Source organism: Cricetulus griseus, chromosome 3 (assembly GCF_003668045.3).
Source record: "Cricetulus griseus strain 17A/GY chromosome 3, alternate assembly CriGri-PICRH-1.0, whole genome shotgun sequence".
Taxonomy (NCBI): Eukaryota; Metazoa; Chordata; class Mammalia; order Rodentia; family Cricetidae; genus Cricetulus; species Cricetulus griseus.
Genome location: NC_048596.1, coordinates 234,270,520 through 234,293,878, shown reverse-complemented (window position 1 = coordinate 234,293,878; position 23,359 = coordinate 234,270,520). Strand labels below are relative to the sequence as shown.

The 23,359-nt window shown below is 40.7% G+C and overlaps 1 long non-coding RNA gene across 1 annotated transcript in view; it reads left to right on the top strand.

Moving 5' to 3' along the window:
* LOC107979469 overlaps positions 1 to 22,309 on the top strand; it is a 314,640-nt gene extending 292,331 nt beyond the window's left edge. The window contains exon 4 of the long non-coding RNA XR_004768898.1: positions 22,225 to 22,309. This is a non-coding gene — a long non-coding RNA (uncharacterized LOC107979469). The remainder of the gene's footprint in view (positions 1 to 22,224) is intronic.
* Positions 22,310 to 23,359: the final 1,050 nt, after the last annotated feature.

Below are 23,359 nucleotides of genomic sequence, written 5' to 3'. Positions count from 1 at the left end.
GGCCAATTGGGCTTCAGTATCTGAGAATCCATCTTCATTAGCTGAATGATAGCTCAGTGCTTAAATGAAGAAATACTGAAAGAACACAACAGCCCCTGGAAGAGTTTAGTCAGGTTTACCAGAGAGAAGACGTAGAGAAGGCACCACGCATCAGTGCTTTCAAATTCAAACTGGAGCACAAGCAAATTACTTAAAAAAATCAAATAGATGGGACTAGAGAGACAACTCAGTTACAGGCACTGGCTGCTCTTGCAGAGGACCTAAGTTTGGTTTCTGACACTCAGGGAGCAACTGACAACCACCTATAACTCCATTTCCAGGGATTCTAGTGCCCTCTTCTGGCTTCCATGGGCACTGCATGCACACAGTACACATAATACCTGCAGGCACCCAACACATAACATAAATATAGATGAATCTTAACTTTAATTTTCAAGTACATGTCAGGTGATGAGGAAAAGACAGATATTCTTGTAGATGGATAATCCATTCAGATAAACTAATGACACAATCTGCTAAAATCAGAGGTGGAGTTATTACATGTGGATAAGCAAGGAGACAGAGTTCATGGTTTACAACTGGAACAAAGAGGAAGATTTAGCTAAGTGCTGTAGGAGCAGTCTCAATAGAGGAGCTCTCTTTAGACCATAAACATCTAGGGGAAGAAAGCTATGGTGGGCATTTTCTGGACATACCATGAACACTTACACTTAGTTCCCCAAGAAAAGGCATTGCCAGCCCACTGAGGCTGAGGTTATGGGGTACTTGACAAGGTCATGCCACTGTCAACAATACGCATTCATTCAGGACTTCACTCATTCAGGCCTTCCTCCCTCCCTACAATGTGGCATGAGTCCTCACATGCACGAAAAATGAACATCTGTTAAGAAAAATGTAGAAGCTAAAAGCAGAGATTTAGACATCAGCAGGATATGGTGTCAGCTCAGAGGATCCTGACAGGTGGTGTCCAAAGAAAGCAAGGCAGGGGGAAATGACAACAAAGACATGAATGAGGAGAAGAGACTTACATTGTAAGCTATCCTGGGTGTTATGTTACACCCAGTCTTCTTCCATTTCTAGTGGGCTTATCTATTCAGATGCAGTGACTGTTTCTATTGGGGTTTTCACAGCCTTGTGAGGACAGTAGTAATCTGTATGCATGTTGCAGACGAGTGAGTGGAAGCAGGGGCTTGGAGAATGGGGGGTGTGAATGTCTCCTCAAACTGTGAACATTTTCTAGTACAAATCTTCCCTTTCTAAATATCTGGCAGCATTTGGATAATTTAAAACATTTTAATTTTGGTTTAGATTCAAGTGTGTCTTTTGCCAACCATTTATGGTCTATAAATAGCCATTAAGATTGTTGCAACAGAAGCACTTAGAAATCCTTGCTGCTGGCCTTGATGGCTTGGCAGAGAAATAGTGATCCCAAACTGGAAAATTAACCATCCATTAGACATATGTGCTCATGATCATTTTTTTTAGACAGAGTTCCCCTAAGTAGCCCAGGCTGGCCCCAAACTGTAAATCTGTTTGGTCACCTCCTGAATGTTAACGTTAAGGACATGGTAGATTTTAAAATACACATATATCAAACTGTTTCATGAGCTCTAAATTATAAATAATTTGATTCAAACACAATTATTTAGCAACATTTAGACTTTAGTTGCAATTCACAGGAATCTGAATCTAGAAAACTCTCTCGTGACAAGTATGGTATGGAGCACAGAAGGCTTTGCCTCATAGCTTAGCACCTGGCTGCCTCGCACCTACTTACTAATGAAGCTCAAAGTCTCACATGAACTTTTTTACCTTATGCCATGTGTGGGTGATAGCAGTCAGCAAAACACTTGCCTCAAAGTGCATGGGGACCTTAGTTCAATCCCCATAAACTCAAAAAAAATACAGGCATTGTGGCATAAATTTCTAATCCCAGTGCTGGGGAAGCTGACAAATGCAGATCCATAGGGCTCACTGGTGGGCTAGCCTAGTGTACTTGTTGAGCTTTAGACCAATTGAAGACCTTATATCAAAAATCAAGGTGGACAGGGACTGAGGACTGCCAGGTGACCAGATTGTCAGGCCTTCACACACATGCACACCTGCACAAACATGAGCACACACATGGGGGAATGGTCATGACATGAAAATAATCATATACAATATCTCATTTTTATTTGTTTAATTAGGCCAACTTTATCCTAGTAGAGGATCGGATGTCATTTTAGCATCACCAACATTCTTAAACATGCTATTTTCCTAGCAGATATCAATCACCATTAACCAAATTTCATTTCATTCCACAGAGATATTACAGCATCTGTTTATTTTGCCCCTGTTTCTTGATCATTTAGTCCTCCTATTCCCCCAAGTGGCCCAAAAAGGCCACAAGCTATGCCTCAAACAGCCTTGATCCAAAGTAGAGACAAGGTGTAGTCATTGCATAGACAGCTCCCCAGACTATGCCTAGTAGGAAGAGGCTCCCTGGGCAGGAGAGGTGCCATTGATTTCCTGGAAGTCTTCATCTATGGGTGGGGCCTTGTGCTATATAACTCTCTCACTCAGATGTGTTAACTAGTGTTGTCATCGTGTGGGTCTTATTTAAGAAATCATAGTGTTGAAATTTTATGGATGCAACTTTCCACCATACAGAGAAGATACTACCTAAAAACAGGTGCTCAAATCTTCTGGCCCTTACATTTCTTCTGCCTCTTCTGCAGTGTTCCCTGAGCTTCCTGGTATATGAGTTGTATTGTTAGCTGTTGGGATCTGGCTCTCCCCTGTTACAAGATGATCCAGCTGCAGGTGTTTGCCATAGCTGAAAGCTACAAATAGGAAGTATTTTTGCCCATGCATGTATTATTATTTTTAAAAATCAGAAGCCAGAGCTGGAGAGATGGCTCAGTAGTTAAGAGTTCAAACTGCCCTTGCAGAGGACCCAAAACTTATCTCAGCATCCATACTGGGTGGTTCACAACCACCTGTAGCTCTAGCTTCAGGGTATCTGACACCCCCTTATGGCCCCATGGGCACTGGACATATGTATGGATATGCATTTAGACCCACATGCATGCATATAAATAAATATGTTTTGTTAAATCAGAAACCGGTATTAAAATCATCAAATAATTTCCAATGTTTTCATCAAAATAGATTGCTGCTGGGTGGTTTGAGTGAGTTGCCCTCCACAGTCCTGTCATTCACATGCTTTGTCCCCAGTTGGTGACTGCTGAGAGGTTTAGAAAGTGTGGCCTCCTGGAGGAAATAGGTCACTGGGATGGACTTTGAGGTTTCAAAAAAGCTCACATGATTTCAAGTACAACCTCTGTGCTTTCTACTCACAGTGAGGTGTCAGCTCACCCTGTAGTCTTGCATGCCTCCTGTTATACTTCCCTGTGTGATGGGGAGGGATGGACTCTACTCCCTCTGGAACCATAAGACTGAAATAAACCCTTCCTTCTAGAAGTTGCCATGATGCATCACAGCAATAGAAAAGTTGTCACACTTTTTCCCAGATGTGGATTCTTTACACTTGAATCAAATAAAATGAGAAATAAAAGTAATAAATTGTAAAACTATAGAGTGTTTTTATCTAGAAGTATAAGTCGCTATTACTTTTTTTTTTAGTGCTAGAGATTTGAACTCAGGGCCTTGCAATTGATAAGCTAGTACTGTACCTGAGTCACATTCCTAGCCTTTCTTAGTTTTTAGTTTGTTACAGGGTCTCACTAAATTACTGAGATTGGCCTTGGCTGATTCTGTAAACCAAACAGGCCTTTAATTAACTTGTAGATCCTCCTGCCTCTGTTTTAGGAATAGCTAGGATTATAGCCACTCCCCTCTCTCTGCACAGGGGCTCGCACATGTGTGTGTGTGTGTGTGTGTGTGTGTGTGTGTGTGTGTGTGTGTGTGTGTGTGAGAGAGAGAGGGGGGGACAGAGAGAGAGACAGAGAGAACTAGAAAACTGAGTTTTTGGCTCAGTGACTGCTTGTCTGCCTTGGACCTTAAAAAATATACAAATGCCCCTCAAGAATGCTGACAAATTATCATACAGTTCACCCTAGCACAAATACAACACAAAAGCAGCTATGCTGAAATAACTCTGAAGCCAAAACCACACAGAAAGACTTGCAAGAATGCATGGATATGTAACTGGGTATTGCAGTCATGGGCTTCATCACCTAGAAGCTCTTCTGCAGCCTCTGTGGAAATGCCAGCCTGATTTCCAGCTTCACTTCCTCTCTCTTCCCCCTAGCAGGCAAAAGAATTAAAGCAATAGTAATTTTACTCAACTGTTCATTAAGCAGTAGCAGGGAGGGAGCTAGGAAAATAGATCAGTTGATAAAGTACTTCCCTTGCAAACATGAAAAGCCAAATTCCATCACCCAGAAACCGTATGAAAATGCTGAGTGTAGTGGCAAGTGTTTCTAATCTCAACACTGGGGAGGCAGAAACAGGAGGATCCCTGGGGCCAATGAGAAACTGTGTCTCAATGAAAGTTCATGAAGATGACAGTCAATGTTGTCCTCTGGTCTTCATACACACATGCATCTATGTACACAGGAATATTCAGAAATCAATACGTACACAGATATGTACACATACATAAAAATAATAGCAGTTAGTATAGATTATGTTCTCCTACTTGCTTCATATGTGCTAAAGCCTTTATCTTCACAGAAGCTACAGGCTTGGGCTAGGCTCCACCACTCTTCCCAATTCAAGAGTCAAGTAACAGTGCATAGCAGAGAGGTTTACTCAGTGTGGTCACATGGAGAAAAGGAACACATAAAGGGATCAAGTGATCCTTAGTCCACCTTTGGGGTTTTGGTTTATAAGAAGGAAGGATTGGGACAGAGCAGGGCAAGAGCATGCATAAGTAAACGGTGTTGGTGGAAGTGTGGTCTGGTTGACCATTGTTTCTGTTAGATTCTGCAAGTTGGTTCCAGGATATGTATCATTATCATTTCTTAGGAGAATCTATTTGCTCCAACATAGGGCCATCTCTGCTCTAGGGTGCAGCTTCACTTGCATGGACAGTTGCCTTCATCTGAAGGTGGAATGTTCTGTACTGGGAGGTTTTTGCCATTCTTGGGATTCAGAGTGACTCAGAAGGTGGGGGGACTTCAGTTAACTTTGTACCTTTAGCCAAAGTAAAGAAGACAGACAGACAGACAGACAGACAGACAGACAGACAGACAGACAGACAACTGAAATGCAGATGTCAGACTTTCCTTCTGCTTCTGGGACCTGTGTGCCCAAGTGCGGAGTGAATGCTTTTCAGCAAAAACAGCTTCCAAGGGCCTGCTTTAGCAAGGAGTGAGAATCCAGACATGACCCCACTTCCACAGTCAGTACCATCAGCTTAGAAATGTTACAGCTAAAAAGAAGAGGTTAGGGTGTGGATTAGTGGTAAAGTGCCTGCCTGGCATGCACAATTCTCTGGCTTTCATGCTAAGCTCTACACAAAGAAAAATAAATAAATAAAAAATAAAAAATAACCACATGAGAGAATATATGAATATGAATATAACCATATTATAATTGAATAACAATAATTAAAACCTTGATGTGTCATTTTTTCCAAGTCCATCTCCACTATAAAACTTCCCTTAAATAAATGACATCAGGATTATGGGCATGGCACACAGAGACAAGAGTGTGTTATAGTTTTTGCTGTGGGACTACAAGATTTATTTTGAGATCTCTCTTCAGATGCTGAAACTAGTGGCTTTAGGATTAATACAGAAAACTATAAGTTTTTGCTTCATATCTTTTTTAAAGGTCTGTCTACAGGTCCCTTTGAAGTGGAAAGGGGAGGTCTTTGTTGAGATTTCCGTAAGACCAACAGCTGATCTTGATAATATATGGGAAACCTACGGAATGGTGTGCATGGAATTCACATGGCAAGCCTTGCACTGGCAGCACTGGGGGTGTTAATGCTCTGCATTCTTTAAGGTGGGATAAAGTAACTTATACAAAAAAATGCCTGCAAGAGTGGCTTCTGCTTGGAATTCACCTAAAATCCATCACTGGGGAGTCGTGGGATTCAATTCTCTGCTCTTAATTTTGTTTTGACTGAAAGTTCAGTCTTGCTGAAAATGTGTGAATAAACTCAAATAGCACATTTATATTTGTATAGAATCAGTGCTACTGCAGAAGTATTTTTAAAGTTCATTGTTATGACTTCATAGATAATATTTTTCTCCTAAAAAACTTAGGACCAAGAAAGTATATATGTGACTTACTGTCTATAGTTTCCTCACACAAATCACTTCACCATTATATAACAATAAAGTTTATACAATTAGAATGATGTGCACGAATCCAACTTAAAAACTTTTTAGCCACTAGGGACAGCACAATAACTAGAATTACCATAATTTCAGTCCATAGCTTTTTCTCTCTTTTTAAAACTTATTTTTATTTATGCATATGTGTGTGTGCACCTGTGTATGGATGCATATGAGTGCAGTGTCTGTGGAGACTGGACATTGGAAGAGGGCACTAGATCCCGGGGAGCTGGAGTTCCAGGCATCTATCTGTGAGACTCTAGACATGAGTGCTGGGAACCAACTTCGGTCCTTTTAAAGAGCAGTATGGGCTTAGTTAGTTCCTTAGTCCATAACTAAAGAAAATGACAAGTTACATTTATGAGTAAGTTCCCACCCTCTGTCCAGTGAAGAATGACTGTAGCTACTTTGCACAGAGAATCTGTGTATATAATGGACCTTAAAACTGAGATCAGTTAGGGAAATCTTCCTGTTAGGATGATTGCTATAAATGACTTAAAGAAGAAAATACACACCTTCAATTAACTATGATTCCAGTACTGGCATAAAAAAGTTATTTCTGGAATGTTTTTATTATCAGTTATTGAAGAATCTCATATAATGTATTTTCATCATCTTCATCCTCCACCATCTCTCAGATCTACCTTCCTGTGACAACCTACCCTGTTTAGTTTCCTGTTTTTTAACTCATCAAGTCCAATTGTGCTGCCTAAATGATTGACTGGCATTTAGATTAAAGAGCTGAGGTTTGAGGGTCTGGAATTGTGTATAACTGGGATTTGGAGATTCACTAACTGTTCCCAGATTGGTATACTTAAAAAGCTGCCAAGTAGATGTTGTTTAAGAGGAATGAAATGAGAAATGAGCAAAGCCGGGCCAGGGAAGATCAACTACTTTCTTTTTTCCAGTTTTTGGGCTATGGGACCAGGGACTATAATGAGTGACTGCAGCTCTTTCTGCTACCTTTGGGTTTTTTTGTGGTGTGTGCTCTGAACACTTAGAAAAGCCTTGCCTAGGAACTGGGGAGATGGCTTGGCAGGGGAAATACCTGGCTTCTAAGCTCTGGGACCTACTTTTGGATCGCTAGGACTTACATAAAACGCCAGGAATGGCATGCATTCCTGTGATCCCTGCACTTAGGAGATGACTGCAGGTGGGTCCCTGTGATCCACTGGCCAGATAAGCATGCCAAATCAAAAAACTCCAGGTAGAATGACAGAAGACATCTCAATTGTATAAAGTGTAGAAGAATAGAAGGAAATCAATATCAGCTTATGGCCTATGAGAGAGACAGACAGACAGACAGACAGACAGACAGACAGACAGACAGACAGACAGACAGACAGAATATCACTGTGTAAATTTCAAGCATGGCTCCTAAAGGACTGTGAAGCATCCATTCATGCCTGGTCCTAGAAATGACAGCTCCCATGGAAAGCCTGTTTCTGCGGTAGCAGCAGCCTTGGTCACTTCTAAAGCATTGTGTGGGTAAAAGATTTTTTGAAGTTTTCTAAGGATTTTACACACACCCTCTCCTTTTACCCTGTCCTTACCTGTTTCCAGAGATTTCAATCTTTTGGTTAATGTTCACCGCAGGAAGCACCTAAGAATAGTCTTGCTTCTCAGAGCATATTCTATCTTGGGACATGATGGGTGGAGAACAGCCAAGAACATTCTAGCAAATAGGTGCCCAGTTGGGCTTTTCAATATTATGCATTTGACAGGGCAGAGCAGCGCCAGCAAGGTTGGCATTGGAAAAATGCACAGCCCAGTTCTGTTTGAAAGCTCCCTGTCATTTCAGAAGCACTTGGACACAGGCACACGCAGGCTGCTGCTGTGGATGCAGGGGCTATTAATAGGAGTTCAAGTACTCGTAGTGCCCTTTTGATGGGGGAGGGGGACAAAATGCTTCTCTGTTCCTAAACAGAAGCAATACAAGCCAGCAGAAGCAATCCTCAGCCATAGCAAGGCATAGCTGTTAAAGTTTCTGCAAGACACAATACAGTCCATTGATTTTCATGCAACACACATCTTACATGCACAGATATCATAGTGCTATTGATAATGGTGAACCCCACCCTTTCTAGGAAACATTTAACTCAACCATAAGACAAAGTTCATATTACTTTTGAAGACCTTAGTGTCATATATGTCCAAATCACTGAGAGTAGCTCACTGGGGACTTATGATTTTCTTTCTCCTAGTTTTAGAAATTCTGCTGGAGAAATAGGGCACAGCCCAGTCATCTGAGGGGAAGAGTGAAAAGGATGTCAAAAGATGTTGCTTTAAGCAGGGTTGAAAGAAGAAAGATTCAGTGGGTAAAATGCTTGCTGTGCAAATATGAGGACCCGATTTCCGATTCCCAGCACACAGAAGCAGAAACAAATGGTCCCTGGGGCTCGATAGCCTTCTACTTCTTCTCTGGGTGTTAATAGAATAACTGCTGGTGTTGAAGCCCAAGGACAATGGAGATGGGGCTAATCCAAGGTAGGGACTCTTGTGGAGAAGGCAGACACGTCTTCACACAGAGAAGACTTTGGGGATCTCCTAAGCCACTTTAATGCCACCTTCTCCTTCCTGTCAGAGTTAGAATAACACAACCAATAGGATGCTGTCCAGTCCAAGAATTTTTAGAGGTTAAAACTAAAGTTATGAAAACTATTGTCTTTCAGCACAACAACTGGAAATCACCTCAAAAAAATAAAACCATCAAGTGCTTTGCCTACTATTTGAGAAAAAATATTTCTTTTTTCTTTTCCTTCCTCTTGTTTACCAATTTCCAAAGCCAGGAGCTTGGCATTTGGCAAGATATTCTAGCTTTCACTGCAGCACCATGGCCACTGAGGACATTGACATTAAGGACATTTTCATAAATATCTCAGAGGTGAAGGTGGAAGTTAAATTTAGCTAAATAAATTATTATTCTCTTTTTAAAAATATTTCCCTGGTTTAATCCTATCATTCCATAACTATTTTTTACCCTGATATGTTCATATGTTTTTCTTCTCAGCTCTTCATATTCTGTGAGGCTAACAGGGGAGAAGAATTCTTTTCCACTGCCAAAACTAGGTTCATAGCTAAGGTCCCCATAACAAGAGACATTAATAAAAAGAGAGCATACACAACTATTCAGTGTGGATTCTTTTCTTTAAAGCATCATTTAGTTTTACTTTTATGGTACTAGAGAATGAACCAAAGATTTTATGCATTCTGGGCAATTGCTTACTGCTCAGCTCTGCACCTAGCATATGGTGTAAGCACTGTATAGCCTAGGAATCTTCATGCTTCCTGTTGTGCTCAGGACTGGTGAAGACACTTAAAAATATGACTCAGTGCCAGGGAATAGGGTCTAACTGTGATGGGCTCAGAAGACCATAATGAGACTTTTGTTCATCTTTATCTCTGCTCGCTCCATCTTCAAAGAGATGGGCATACCTCTCTGCCACGACGACTATGGGCACTTCCCATGTGACAGTCTCATGATCTCCTTCAAGAAAACCCCAGAATGTATTTTCTATGTTTATTGACTTATTTTGAGGACAAAAGTGGAAAATCAGAGTAGTCTTCCTTTTTTCTAGAATGCTAATTAAGGTCAGGTTTGGAAGTAGTGTGCTGGAACTCCATCCTATGTACTTTGAGAGTAACGTGACTTTGAACAAATAAAGAAAAAGAAGATCATCACTGAGACCAGTTGAATAATGCATTAATTCAGTCAACTAATGCATTTTTTGCAATAAGTGACCACAGTCTGTGGACATGCTGAACTCTGTCCTTCTCCCCACCCACTTTTCTCTCTGTTGTTCTTATACAGGTACACCTGTCTTGTGTTCATATGGAGTCATAGTCACAGGCTCTATTTAGCTTCACAAGGGCAAAGTTTATTAAAGGTGTAGTGAACTAGTTAATAAAGTAAGACTATGATTTAGAAAATGAACATAATTCCATCTTCTCATCACCCACGTGTACGCCTGTCCACTCAAGACTCAGTACCAGCCACAAGTGTGGAGGAACAGATAATGCATCACGGGACTAGGTATTAATTTTAAATATAATTTATTTCCGGGAAAAGTCACTTACAGAAGAAACAGATGGCCGCCACAGGTTCCTGCTCTAAGGATCTGCACCAGCTGCTCTTTCTGTGACCCACCTGGAAGCAAGAGAGTCACCTGCCCAGACCCCAGACCTAAAATTCAGGAGGGAGAAGACAAGTGAATCTAGTCAGTTTCTGGGACTTTCCAAAGTTTGAGTCATTTACTTCCTGACTTTGACAAACTTCCATATAGGACTGAATGGTTTCCTCTCTTTTAGAACATCCAGAGCATTAAGGAGCTTCTCTCCAAGACAAAAGTTTTTTCCCCAAGAGATTATTTTTTATTAGTTCAAATTAGAAACAAGGCTGCTTCACATGGCAATCCCTTCTCCCTCTCTCTCCCCTCCCCAAAACACCCCACCAGTCCCCCACCTCTCCCCCTCTTCTCCCCAGAGAGGGTAAGGCCCTCCATGGGGGTTCCCCAAAGTTGGTCATACCATCCTTGGCATGACCTAGGCCCTCCCCCATGTGTCCAGGCTGAGAGAGAATCCCTCCATGTGGGATGGGCTCCCAAAGTCCCATCTTACACCAGGGATAAACACTGATCCACTACTAGCAGGGGCCCCATAGAGTACCCAGGCCTCCTCATTGACATCCACATTCAGGGGTCTGGATCAGTCCAATGCTGGCCTCCCAGACATCAGTCAGGGGTCCATGTGCTCCCCCCTTGTTCAAAGGTCAGCTGTTTCTGTGGGTTTCACCAGCCTGGTCTTGACCTCTTTGCTCTTCACTCCTCCCTCTCTGCAACTGGGTTCCAGAGTTCAGTTCAGTGTTTTCCTGTGGGTTACTGCCTCTGCTTCCTTCAGCCATTGGATGAGGGTTTGTGTTTGTCTTTTTGTGATTGGGTTACCTCACTCAGGATGGTTTCTTCTAGTTCGATCCATTTGCCTGTGAATTTCAACATTCCATTGCTTTTTTCCCTGAGTAGTACTCCATTGTATAAATGTACCATATTTTCTCTATACATTCTTCAGTTGAGGGGCATCTAGGTTGCTTCCAGGTTCTGTTTATGACAGACAGCGCTGCTATGAATGTAGTTGAACATATGTCCTTGTTGTATGAATGTGCATTCTTTGGGTATATGCCCAAGAGAGGAATTGCTGGATCTTGAGATAGACTGATTCCCATTTTCCTGAGAAAGCGCCATACTGATTTCCAAAGTGGTCTTACAAGTTTGCACTCCCACCAGCAATCAAGGAGTGTTCCTTTTCTCCACATCCTCTCCAGCATAGATTGTCATTGGTGTTTTTGATTTTGGCCATTCTGGCCAGTGTAAGATGGTATCTCAGAGTGGTTTTTATTTGCCTTTCCCTGGTGGCTAAGGATTTTGAGCCCTTTCTTAAGTGTCTTTCAGCCATTTTAGATTCCTCTGTTGAGAATTGTCCATTTAGTTCTGCACCCCACTTTATAATTTCATTGTTTGGTGTTTTGGTGGCTAGCCTCTTGAGTTCATTGTATATTTTAGATATTAGCCCTTTGTCAGATGTGAGGTTGGTGAAGATCTTTTTCCATTCTGTGAGCTGTCGTTTTGTCTTACTGACTGTGTCCTTTGCCTTACAAAAGCTTCTCAGTTTCAGGAGGTCCCATTTATTAATCATAGATCTCTATATCTGTGCTACTGGTGTTATGTTCAGAAAGTGGTCTCCTGTACCAATTTGTTCAAGGTTATCTCCCACTTTCTCTTCTAGAAGGTTCAGTGTGGCTGGTTTTATGTTGAGATCTTTGAATCATTTGGACTTAAGTTTGTGCATGGTGATAGATATGGATCTATCTGCAATTGTCTGCATGTCCGAATCCAGTTTGTGCCAGCACCATTTGTTGAAGATGGTTTCTTTTTTCCATTGTATAGATTTAGCTTCTTCGTCAAAAATCAGGTGTTCGTAAGTATGTGGGTTAATATCGGGGTTTTCAATTTGATTCCATTGGTCTATCTGTCTACTTTTGTTCCAATACCAAGCTGTTTTCAGGACTATAGCTCTATAATAGAGATTGAAGTCAGGAATGATGATACCTCTGGAAGTTCCTATATTGTACAGGGTTGTTTTGGCTATCTAGGGTCTTTTGTTTCTCCATGTGGGACTGAAGCTGTAGCTCAGTGATAAAACACCTGCCTGGTATGTATGAGACCCTAGGTTCAATATCCAGTACTGCTTAAAGCAATCAGAAAGGCTTGGAAGGCATCTGGCCTAGTAGACCCCTATAGAGATCATTATTCTATAGATTGCCTTAAACTGTGCCCTCTTAAGAAGGGAAGAGAAACAGTATATCAGTAGAAATGACATTGATGGAGCCGTCCTGTCTAAAAAGCAAAGCTAAATGAGATGCATCAGTGTGATTCAAGCAAACAGAATGTAGTTGCAATGGCAGATTCCAGAGACATTTACTGAGAAAATAAAAACCTGATGGAAGCAAAAAATGAGGAGAGGATAAAGGGGCTTATCCATGAACAGATTATTCATTCAGGATGAATCGTGAGGAAGTTGTAAAAAAAAGTGGGAATTGGAAAGAGGAAGGAGTAAGAAAGGCAGGCTGTAGAGGAGAGTGGTGACAGGGTCAGAGAAGCAGGCTGCACACAGTCACTAAGGTCTGTATGACATGCTAAGGAGCTCAGCATCTGTTCTGCAGCCAAAAGAGAGGCATCAGGAGAATCTGAACAGTCACATGACTTAACAAGATACATCATGAGGAAACTGATGCCATAGTGAAGGTGGAGAGGAGGAAAAGGAGAAGAAGGAGGAGGAAGAGGAGGAGGAGGAGGAGGAAGAGTAAGTTGACAGATTTGGAAATGATGGCCAGAAAGTGCCCAGATCAAGTGCTGTGGAAATGTCCTATTACCTGTTCTTCCAGGGAGAAAAAAATGTTTCCAGATGGGACAATTGAGACCTGGGTTGAATGTTACTTCTTTGTTTATTCAGATTCTTTTATATGTGTGCTGCACATAGGTACCAGGTACGTGGGGGTGTAAAGTGCAACATATTTGTGTGAGCCACAACCCGTTCCACATTGGTTTGTTTTTGTTTGTTTGTTTGTTTGTTTGTTTTGAAGCAGGGCCTCTCTTGAGCCTGCGACTTGCTAAGCAGGCTAGGATAACTTGTTAGGGAGCCCCAAGGACCCTCCTGTCCCTGTAATTGCCTACCAATGCTTTTATTACAAAAATATACCACTATGCTGGGCTCTTTAAAAAAAAAAAAAAAAAAAAAAAAAAAAAAAAAAGACATTGGTTCCGGGTACGGAACTCAGGTCCTAATGCTTGATCCGCAAGCACTTTACCAATTGAGCTTTCTCCCCAACCCAAATTTTGCATTTTGTTTTGTTTTGTTTCCAGTTTTTTTCTTAAATACAATATAACTGACTTCCTTGTCTGGCAATCTGTTCTTACCTTGACAGTTCTCCTTTTATAGTTATAATCTACATCAAGAAGTAAGTACATCTTCTGTCCATGTGGCTGGACCCTGAGGCAGTTTGATGTGCTTCTTTAAATCCCATTTGATGCAATATATACAAGAGAAACGTGGCATCATTTCAGAACTACTACTCTGTTTTCTATCGCAGAGTAACACTTAACTGTGCAGTGCTGACTTCATTGTGAAGAAGAAGGAGAGCTTTTTGCCCAAACATACGCTGTAGAGGCCACACAGCTAGCTATGTGCAGTTGTGCTTGCTGAAGGTAAATTCTCAGCATGAAGACATGCGTGTATTCTTGGCACTGACATAAACCCAGTGTAAACAAGTATTTCTTGCACATCTGCTCTGCACCAGGCACCTCCGTATGGTTTTTAGTTTAATTTTTGAGACTGTAGTACTGACTGGGGTGTGTGTAAGCCTGGTAGTAGAGAACTTGCCCAGTATGTGCAGGGACCTGGATCCATTTTCTTGTGTTAGGGTAGAGTGATAGGTTTTGAAATGGAAATACACTGCTGATGAAATGAAACCACAGAGAAGTAACTTGGCTAAGAGCAAACATTTCCCATCTAAAGTGATGTTACTTCCATTTCACACCCGACTATATTGTTCTGGGGAAACCTGTTTTTGGTGTATAAAGCAGGGTACACATAGAAGTTCACTTAGTTTCTTTCCCTTTTGTTGGGATTAAATGTTTGACAAAAGGAACTTAGAGAAGAAAGAGTTTATTCTGGCTCACAGCTCAAGGATATAGCAGGGAAGTCAAAATAAGAAGGTGCTTGAAGCAGCTGGTCATATTTTAGCCACAATTAAGAATAGAGAGTAATCGATGCATGGATTCGTTGCTCACCTTCTCTGTTTACATAGTCCAGGTTTCCTGGGAGGGAATGGTGCCACTCACAGAGGGCCAGTCTTTTGACCTCAATTAACATAATCAAAATAATTCCTCACAGGCAGGCCCAGAGGCACATATCCCAGGTGATACTAATCTGACAATTAATAATCATCATTACAGAAGTCTAAGAAAGCTTTGTGAATGTTGCTTGTCAGAGGAGGCTTTAAGTATACTCATGCATGAACAGTTGTCATGAGCTCAACAATTGTCATGCTCACAAACTTCAGCTTTCTGTCTAAATGTTTCATTCCTACTCTTGATCAAACAATAACTCTGAAAGGTTCGAAAACACATATATTTATATTTAAATGGAGAGGCATGTGTGTGTTTGCCTGCACAGACTACAGGCCTTACTGATGCTGGGGATAAGCCCAGTTAGTAGTGCACTTACCCAGCATGCCCAAAGCTCTAGGTTCAATCCTTAGTAATGCATAAAGTCAGATGTGATGTTTATGCCTGTAGTCCCAGCACTAAGTAAATGAAGGCATGAATATTGGAAATTTGAGGCATTTCACTTCTATATGGTAAATTTAAGCCTTCCTGAGTTATATGAGACCCTGTCTCAATTTTTTCCTTTCACTATTTTAGCTTTCTCAATCTATTGATAAACTATTGTGTTTTATGTCAACTTGACACAAGCTAGAGTTATCTGAAAGGAGGGAACCTCAATTGAGAAAATGCCTCCATAAGATCCAGCTGTAAGGCATTTTCTTACTTAGTGATTAATGGGGGAGGGCCCAGCCCATTGTGCATGGTGCCACCCCAGGCTGGTGACCCTGGGTTCTTTAAAAAAGCAAGCTGAGAAAGCTATGATGAGTAGCACCTCTCCACAGCCTCTGAATCAGCTCCTATTTCCAGGTTCCTGCCCTGTTTGAGTTCCTTTCCTGACTTCCTTCAATGATGAAAAATAATATGAAGTGTAAGCCAAATAAACCCTCTTCTCTCCAACTTGATTTTTGGTCATGGTGCTTCAGCACAGCATTAGAAGTCCAAACTAAAACAACTATGTAGTTAGTCCAGGCTAACCCTGAAGTCATAAAGTAGTTCGGAATAGCCTGCAACTCTAAACTGTCTTGCCTCATCCCACTGTGTACTGGAATTATGATGGTGTATACCCTCTCTGGGTTATTTGAAACTACCTTTATTTGATGAAGTTTGACAAATAACTTCAAAATTAGTAAATGTAAAACTAAATCTTAAATCAAGTACACTGGTTTTGAATATGATTACCAAAGAACTGAATAGATAGCATTCATCCCAGGAACACTGGATGATTTCCAGCTGTCAGTCAGGCATTGCTCTGAACTTTGGTTAGTGGATAATAAACAAAACAATGTCTTTGCTTCTTGTGAGCCCTCATCAGTTTATGTTTACAATAAGTTCAATAAAAGGCCTGCATTGGGAATACTCAAAGAGAACATCCCATCAAGACTCTTTGAGTTCCTGAGTGGCGGTATAGTTCAGTGGTAGGGTGCTTACCTGGCCTGCATGAAGCCCTGACTTTAACCTCAAGTACCAAAAAGAACCTGAAGAGGGGCCTCACATATGTAGGATCCACTCAAATTACTCTCTATTAAAGCCATGCTTGGGACTGGAGAGATGGCTCAGCAGTTAAGAGCACTTGCTTCTGATATGAGAATCCATGGCAGCCTCTCACCTGTCCTGTATCAGTGACTGTTTACCCCTGTTCTAACACCTAAATAAGCTCTTTTAAACCTCTCCCAGAGTCTCCTGGATTTCCCACTATATGCTTCTCAGTCATGAGGTCAGAGCTTGAATCTCAGCACCCAAATGATAAGCCAGACATCCCTGAACACGCCTGTAACCCCAACTCTGAGAAGATCATGGGGACTCATGGCTTCCATCCTACCCCAGTTGCAAGCCTTTGGTTCAGGGGAGAGCCTGCCTCCATGGAACAAGAGGCAGAGAGTGATGGAGAGATTTCTGACACCACCTTCTGGTCTCCAAGCACCTGCATACACATGTACACATGTGCTCACACAGACACATACACATATACATACTAATTAATCTTTTTCTAAAGTTTTCTGTTTATAACTTCTAACCAAATCTATACCTGGGCCCAAGCCATAACAGCAATAAAAAACAGAACTTAAAAATTCTTGATTTGACCAATCGAAATCCCAACATGGATAGGGGAGGGTTTGTGAATCCCTACCCCTACATAAGGAGCCATTGGCAATTGGTGGCTGATGGGAGAAGGAGAATCCATTTTCTTCAGAGATACAGCCCCTGAGAGGCTACTCATGCTACAGGAGATTTTTCCCCATGTACATAAAGCCAGCACTAAAGTAGACTCAGTGGGTTCAAAACGATGAGAGTATATGAAGCTGGGAAGATAAAGTGATAAAGTGGATAAGAGGGGAATTAGAAAGGAGAGAATGTGGAGTGATTGGATCAAGACACTATATATGCATATATAAAATTCTCAAACAATAAAAAAATTTAAAACTTGCTTTGAGAATATGTGGCTTCCTCTGAATTTTAAATGGATATTATTAACAATGTAGTTTCCAATGCATCAGTAAGTTACTCTTTAAAAATTTGTATCTAGGGTTTCCATTGTTGTGAAGACACACTCTGACCACAGAAACTCTTATAAAGGAAACCCTTTAATTGAGGCTGGTGTACAGTTTCAGAGGTTTAGTCCATTATCATCATGGCATGAAGCATGGTGGCATGCAGGCAGAGATAGTGCTGAGGAAGGAGCTGACAATTTGACATCTTGATCCACAGACAAAAGGAGAATGTGTGCCTCACTGGGTGTAGCTTGAGCATGTAGGAGAACCCAAAGCCCACCTACACAGTGACACACTTCCCCCAACAAGGCCACACCTCCTAACAGTGCCATTCCCTATGAACCAAGCATTCAATGCATGAGTCTATGGGAGTCACTCCTATTCAAACCACCACAGTAACAGACTGGGATGCTTAAAGGGACACGACAAAAAGAAGAATTGGCTAAAGATTTTATTATTTGAAAATGTATTTTCAGATTTCAACGATTTACAAAATTTTGCTCAGCTCTTGGGAGTTTGCTTTGTTTTGAAACATAGTTTCTCTATAGCTAGCCTAGGTTGTCCTAAAACAAATAGCTAAGCCTAACATGGACCTTTTGATGCTTTTGCTGCAGCCTCTTGAGTACTGGAATTACAGGTGTGGGCCACCTACCTGGATCTGGGGTTATTTTAAACTATCACTAATAAAAGCATGTACACCCATGAGCTGAACTAATGAAAAGCATACCTTCAGCCTCTAATTCCCTGAGAGTGACATTCCTCATTTCTTCTTTGATTTCCATTTTCTAAGAGTCGCCGCTCTCTTATTTGAAGCTGGAGTTTCATTGAAACTTTTTTTCTGGTTCTCAGCATTCAGTTTCCCATCGCTGCCATCTTCTATGAAGGACTTTTGACCAGCATTGTTTTAGGAGGACAATAGCCATCTATGTGTGATGCATTTATTTCATAGAATTTTAAAAAATGCACAGTGTGTCCCTTTTAGCAAAATGTCTGGACAGCTGAATAACAATTGCTATGCAGAAGTCAATTTCTAGGTTAAAAATGAAACCACTAAGTTGATAATGAGAATCAATTTGCATACATCTTGCTTTCTGTTACCTCCCTGATGTCAGAGAGGGGAAAATGCCTAGGGAATATGTGATTAGTCCAAAAGAGATGGACTCAGTTCATTTGATAAATATAATTAGCCTTTAAACATCACCTTCATTTAACAAGGAATAATTTGTAGAAGACAAAGGAGGTTTATGCAAATTCTGAGAAGCATTCTGGTTTATGAGTTAGCCCTTCGCTGTACTTACTCAGAGCAAAGATAACTTGACCTTCTTATTGAGTGAATAACTGTATTGAGGGAAGATTATTTCTGTGGAATATCAACACTGTGCTGGTGGCTCTAGGAAGGATTATAACTGTGAAACAGGTGCTGACGTGAGCATCCACACAGAAATAACCAGAAACAAAGGCCCTTCATTCCTCTGCAGGCAGATAGAAATCCTAGGAACCAAGCGATTAGCCTCCCAGCACCGAAGGCTGTTTCTCACTCGTTCCAAAGGCTGAGTCCGTATTTATTTTCCTTTCTTAAATTTTTGCTTCCTCTTTTAGTAAAATTCAGAAGCCACCAGTTACTAAAGAAAGAGGAATCATTACTGGTCCTCAGACTTTACCTTTTGACCCTTGACAATTTTACCTTAAATGTACTTAAAATGGGATCCTTTGGGGGACTGAAAAGAGTGCTTGTCTCAAGAGCACGAGGGACTTGGTTCAAAAACCCGGAGCCCAGGTAAAAACCCTTAATCTTCAGAGCCCACCTAAAAAAGCTGGGTAAGATGACATGTGCCTGTACTCCCAGGAGTGGTGAGACGGGAGGTAGAGACAATCTTATCCATGAAGCTCATGGGCCAGCTTCCAGCAAAGTTCCAGCCCATTGATAGATCCTATCTCAAACAAAATGCAAAGGGAAATTGAAGCTCCTCATTTTCCTATGACCTGCACACACACACACACACACACACACACACACACACACACACACACTCACACACCCATACAAGTACATGTGCATGCACACACACATAAACATAAGCACACATGCACATGTTCACTTGCAATCTTTTTTTCCTTCTGGGTAGACTGATTTTGGTCATTGTACTTTGCTGTACCACTCCAGAGAATTCCTAAACTGAGAGAATGAAAGCATTTTCATTAGCATTTCCAACTCTGAAGTATTTGGACGGAGTTCTGAGGATAGCTTGGCATATGCTACAACTCCATTATCCCAAGTCCCATTTGATCAGTAACCAGAATTGCTGTTGTTGGTTAAATAAGATTTATAGGGCTGACAGTGTAGCTCAGTTGGTAGAGTACTTACCTAACATACACAAAGCACTGGGTTACATTTACAGCCACCACATAAACTTGGCACTCTGGCACACATCTTTAATCTTAGCACTCAGGAGATGAAGGCAGAAGGATCAAAATCCAAGGTCATCCTAGGCAACATGGCGAGTTCAAGACCAGCCTTGGGCTGCGTAAGATCTTGTCTCAATAATAATAATAGTAATAGTAATAATAATAATAATAATAATAATAATAATAATAATAGAATTTCTGTTGTATGCAAATTGAAACTTGAGGATATTTAATCTCAACTTATAAAATGGTCCACTTAGGTCTTGGAGAAATTAATGTTGCTGAATGATTAAAAGGCACTTGAGTCATAAGGATCAATGTGAATGTCACAGGGTATTACTGTGTGTTTGACTTTCACTTGGGAGATTAGAAAACCTTACAGATGCTATTTAAGAACAAGCAGAAGTAGCTCAGTGGTAGGGCATATACTTAGCATGTTTGGGGTCCTAGGTTCCTCAGCAACTCATGTGCAAGCACACACATACAAGCACACCCACACTGAGTGATGGTTAGTGGTTGTGCTATCTGTTCTAGTAAATTGGTTTTTTTTTAAGTTGACCCTAGTGCAGAGCACCTCCTCTTGTCACTCTACAACCCCCCTCACCAGCATTCTGGTCTGTGCGTACCACTCTGAGTGTCTTTGCATGTGTCACTTATGAGATCTAGGGGGTCCAATTAGCAGAGGACTTAAGAAAGCTGTGTGGGATGATGATGAAAAGTGGGTAGACAGATAAAAAGATGAAAGAGAAAACACATAAACATCTATAATAATAGTAAAACAGTGTTCATTTGAGAACCACAAAGAATAAGTGCTGCAAGATGCCACCCAGAACATCTACTCATGACATCAAATGATCTACTCATGACAGCAGATGTCTATTGACAATTTATTTAGATCTCTTTGGAGGATTCTTGTATAGACAGTCTCTATTGCTTCCATTATTCAATCTGCAAATAGCATTTGCATGCAGAACCCATCCTAACCCAAGAAATTTATATTGTTACTATCCAAAAAACATTTGTAGCAATTATTTCCTATTATTGTATTCTTAACAAAGAATAAAGGAGCTCCTCTGGGAGTTTCCTGATGACACCAAAGTATATGAAATAACTGGATTAGCCCTGGAAGGAATAACCATTGGAATGCTATTGGTTTCTTCTTCCCAGATCCAACCTCTGTAGGAAAATATGGACCAGGTTTCTGGACTAAATGTGCCAAGCACTCAGGAAATTTATGCAGTTTAATATTTGCAATGCTAATCTTCAATTTACATATCATCTCAAACTGGCTTGTCCTGCTGAGAGTAAGCCAGGCAGACATTGCTCATCTAAATAAAACTGATATTGTTGGCATGGCTTTTATTAAGGTGTTTTCATTCATAACATTTTAGCTACTGGGGTGCTGCCTCTAGTAGTTTCCAGGGAAGCAAAGAACTAGCTCAGAGGCAGAGGCTCTGAGTCAGGTACCCAGAATTCTCATCCCAGATGTATTTTACTCAACTTTTCTTCTATAAAACAGGGACCACAATAATTCTGTTTCATAGCATTTAAGAGTAGGTAACATTATTGAGGTGAAATGCTTAACACTGAAGGGAAAGCATGCCAAGCCTTTAAAGAGTGGAGACAATTTTTATAACACTGTTTTAACGATAATGACAAAAATTAAATGACTGTGCCACAGTTACTAGGGCTGTGCATTGGATGAAAAAATGATAGAATTTTTTTAAACTAGGAAACAAGGGAAATAAAGAAAACCTTAAAACTCAGCTCCGGGAATACAGATGTTTGTGTAGCACTCATTCAATGATTCCCAGTGTTTATTCCAGATTGGTGAGAGGAGCTTCTAGTGATAGTTTTCAAAGTCGCAGATTAGTACCATGTAAAAATAAAGAGAGCTGAGAGGCAAAGGTGGGAGCTCTGTGGCCAGGCGGGGAAGGCCCACCTATCACCTCCACTGAGATGGTACTAAGGAAAACTCGATTGCAAAGCAGTCTGGGAAAAAGGATGTCTCTTGGCAGCCCAGGAATTTCTTTCTCTGTGGAAGAAGGGAAGGCTCTTGATCTGTTGCTCTTCTAAGAGTGATCGCTAAAACATGAACAGAGCTCAAGGAAATTGCTGACTTTTGAATTTATGAGCCTGTCTAAAGTTTATAGTTTTGTGGTTTTCCTCTTATTAAATGAGGTCATGGGAATAAACAGTTTATAAGATGCTTCCAGTTCTCATAGTTATAAAGTTAGATAGCACCTGTTGACAAAATACCACCCTGTTTAAAATCCTCCCTAATTAAAGCAAATGCCTACAAAATAATAGGCTAAAAGCTACATGAATCTGTTCTTTGTTCTGTTTTTCAAATATCAGTAATATTACATCAGGTTATGACATACAAGTGCCTAATGTAGCCATTTGTTCCAATATTATTTAAAACTGGTATTTTAACTATACCAGTCTATAAATATTAAATAATCTTAATTTTTTCTAATAATCACACTATTTCAGGTATTGTTTTTCCACTTGGCTGTATAGAATTCCTATCAGAAAACACAGTGAAAGGGGCTAGAGTGATGGCTCAGCAGTTAAGACTACTTCTTACCCTTGCAGAAGACCCGGGTTTGGTTCCAGCACACACCTTGCAGCTCCCAGCCACCTGTAGCTCCAGTTCCAGAGGATCTGACACCCTCACCTGGCGTCCACAGGTACTACATGCACATGGTGCATGGACATACATGCAAGCAAAACATCCACACACATAAAAATAATCTTTAAGAATGTTTTTATTAATAATAGAGAAATGAATTAAGATCAGAATTAAATGTGATCCTTTTATAAACTGGTAACATAAATATGAACATTTGAGATGTGTGGTATTTGTATCCATATTATTTGTAAGGATGTATATGTTTTAATTCTTCCTTTAGCCAGTACAGGATTTGAAACAACTACTTTGTAAACTGTATTGGTTAGCTTCCTGGTGCTATGACAAAATACATTAGAAAAATCAACTTATAAAAGAAGATTTATCTTGGCTCAAAGTTTCAAAGATTTTAGTAGTCCATAGTCAATCAGTCCATAGAATTGCCCAAAGCTTTGGGCCCATAGAAGGCAGAACATTGTAACAGGAAGTACATAAGAAATTGAACTGTAGCTGGTGAGTTGGCTCTGTGGTTAAGAAGAACACTTGGAGCTATCTTAGAGGACACAGGTTGAATTCCCAGAACCCACATGATGGCCATTAACAATCCTTATTTCGAGTCCCATGGGCTCTGATGCCCTCCTCTGGCCTCTGCAGGCACCAGACATGCAAGTGGTACACACATACATAATGCAGACAAAACACTCATACACACAAAATAAAAATTAATAAAATTAAGCCAATCACCTCATGGTGTCTGGAAAACAAATAGGAAGACAGATCACAAAACCCCTTCACAGGAATGCCCCCAATAATATAATTGCCTCCGAGCACATCCCTAAATGTTCCATAAATTCCTTTTAACAGCATAGGCTAGAGACCAAGCCGTAGCCTATGAAGCTTTGGGGGGCGTTCAACACCCAAACCATAGAAAGCATTTCTGAAATATAAAGTAAAAACATGATCTCTGACATCAAGGAGATGAGCACTTGTTATGACTTCAAGTCATAAATGCAGACATGTCATTATAAATCTCTTACAGTACAGTCCCAGGATTTAGAGCAGTTCTCAATCTGTGGGTCATGACCACTTTGGGGGTTAAAT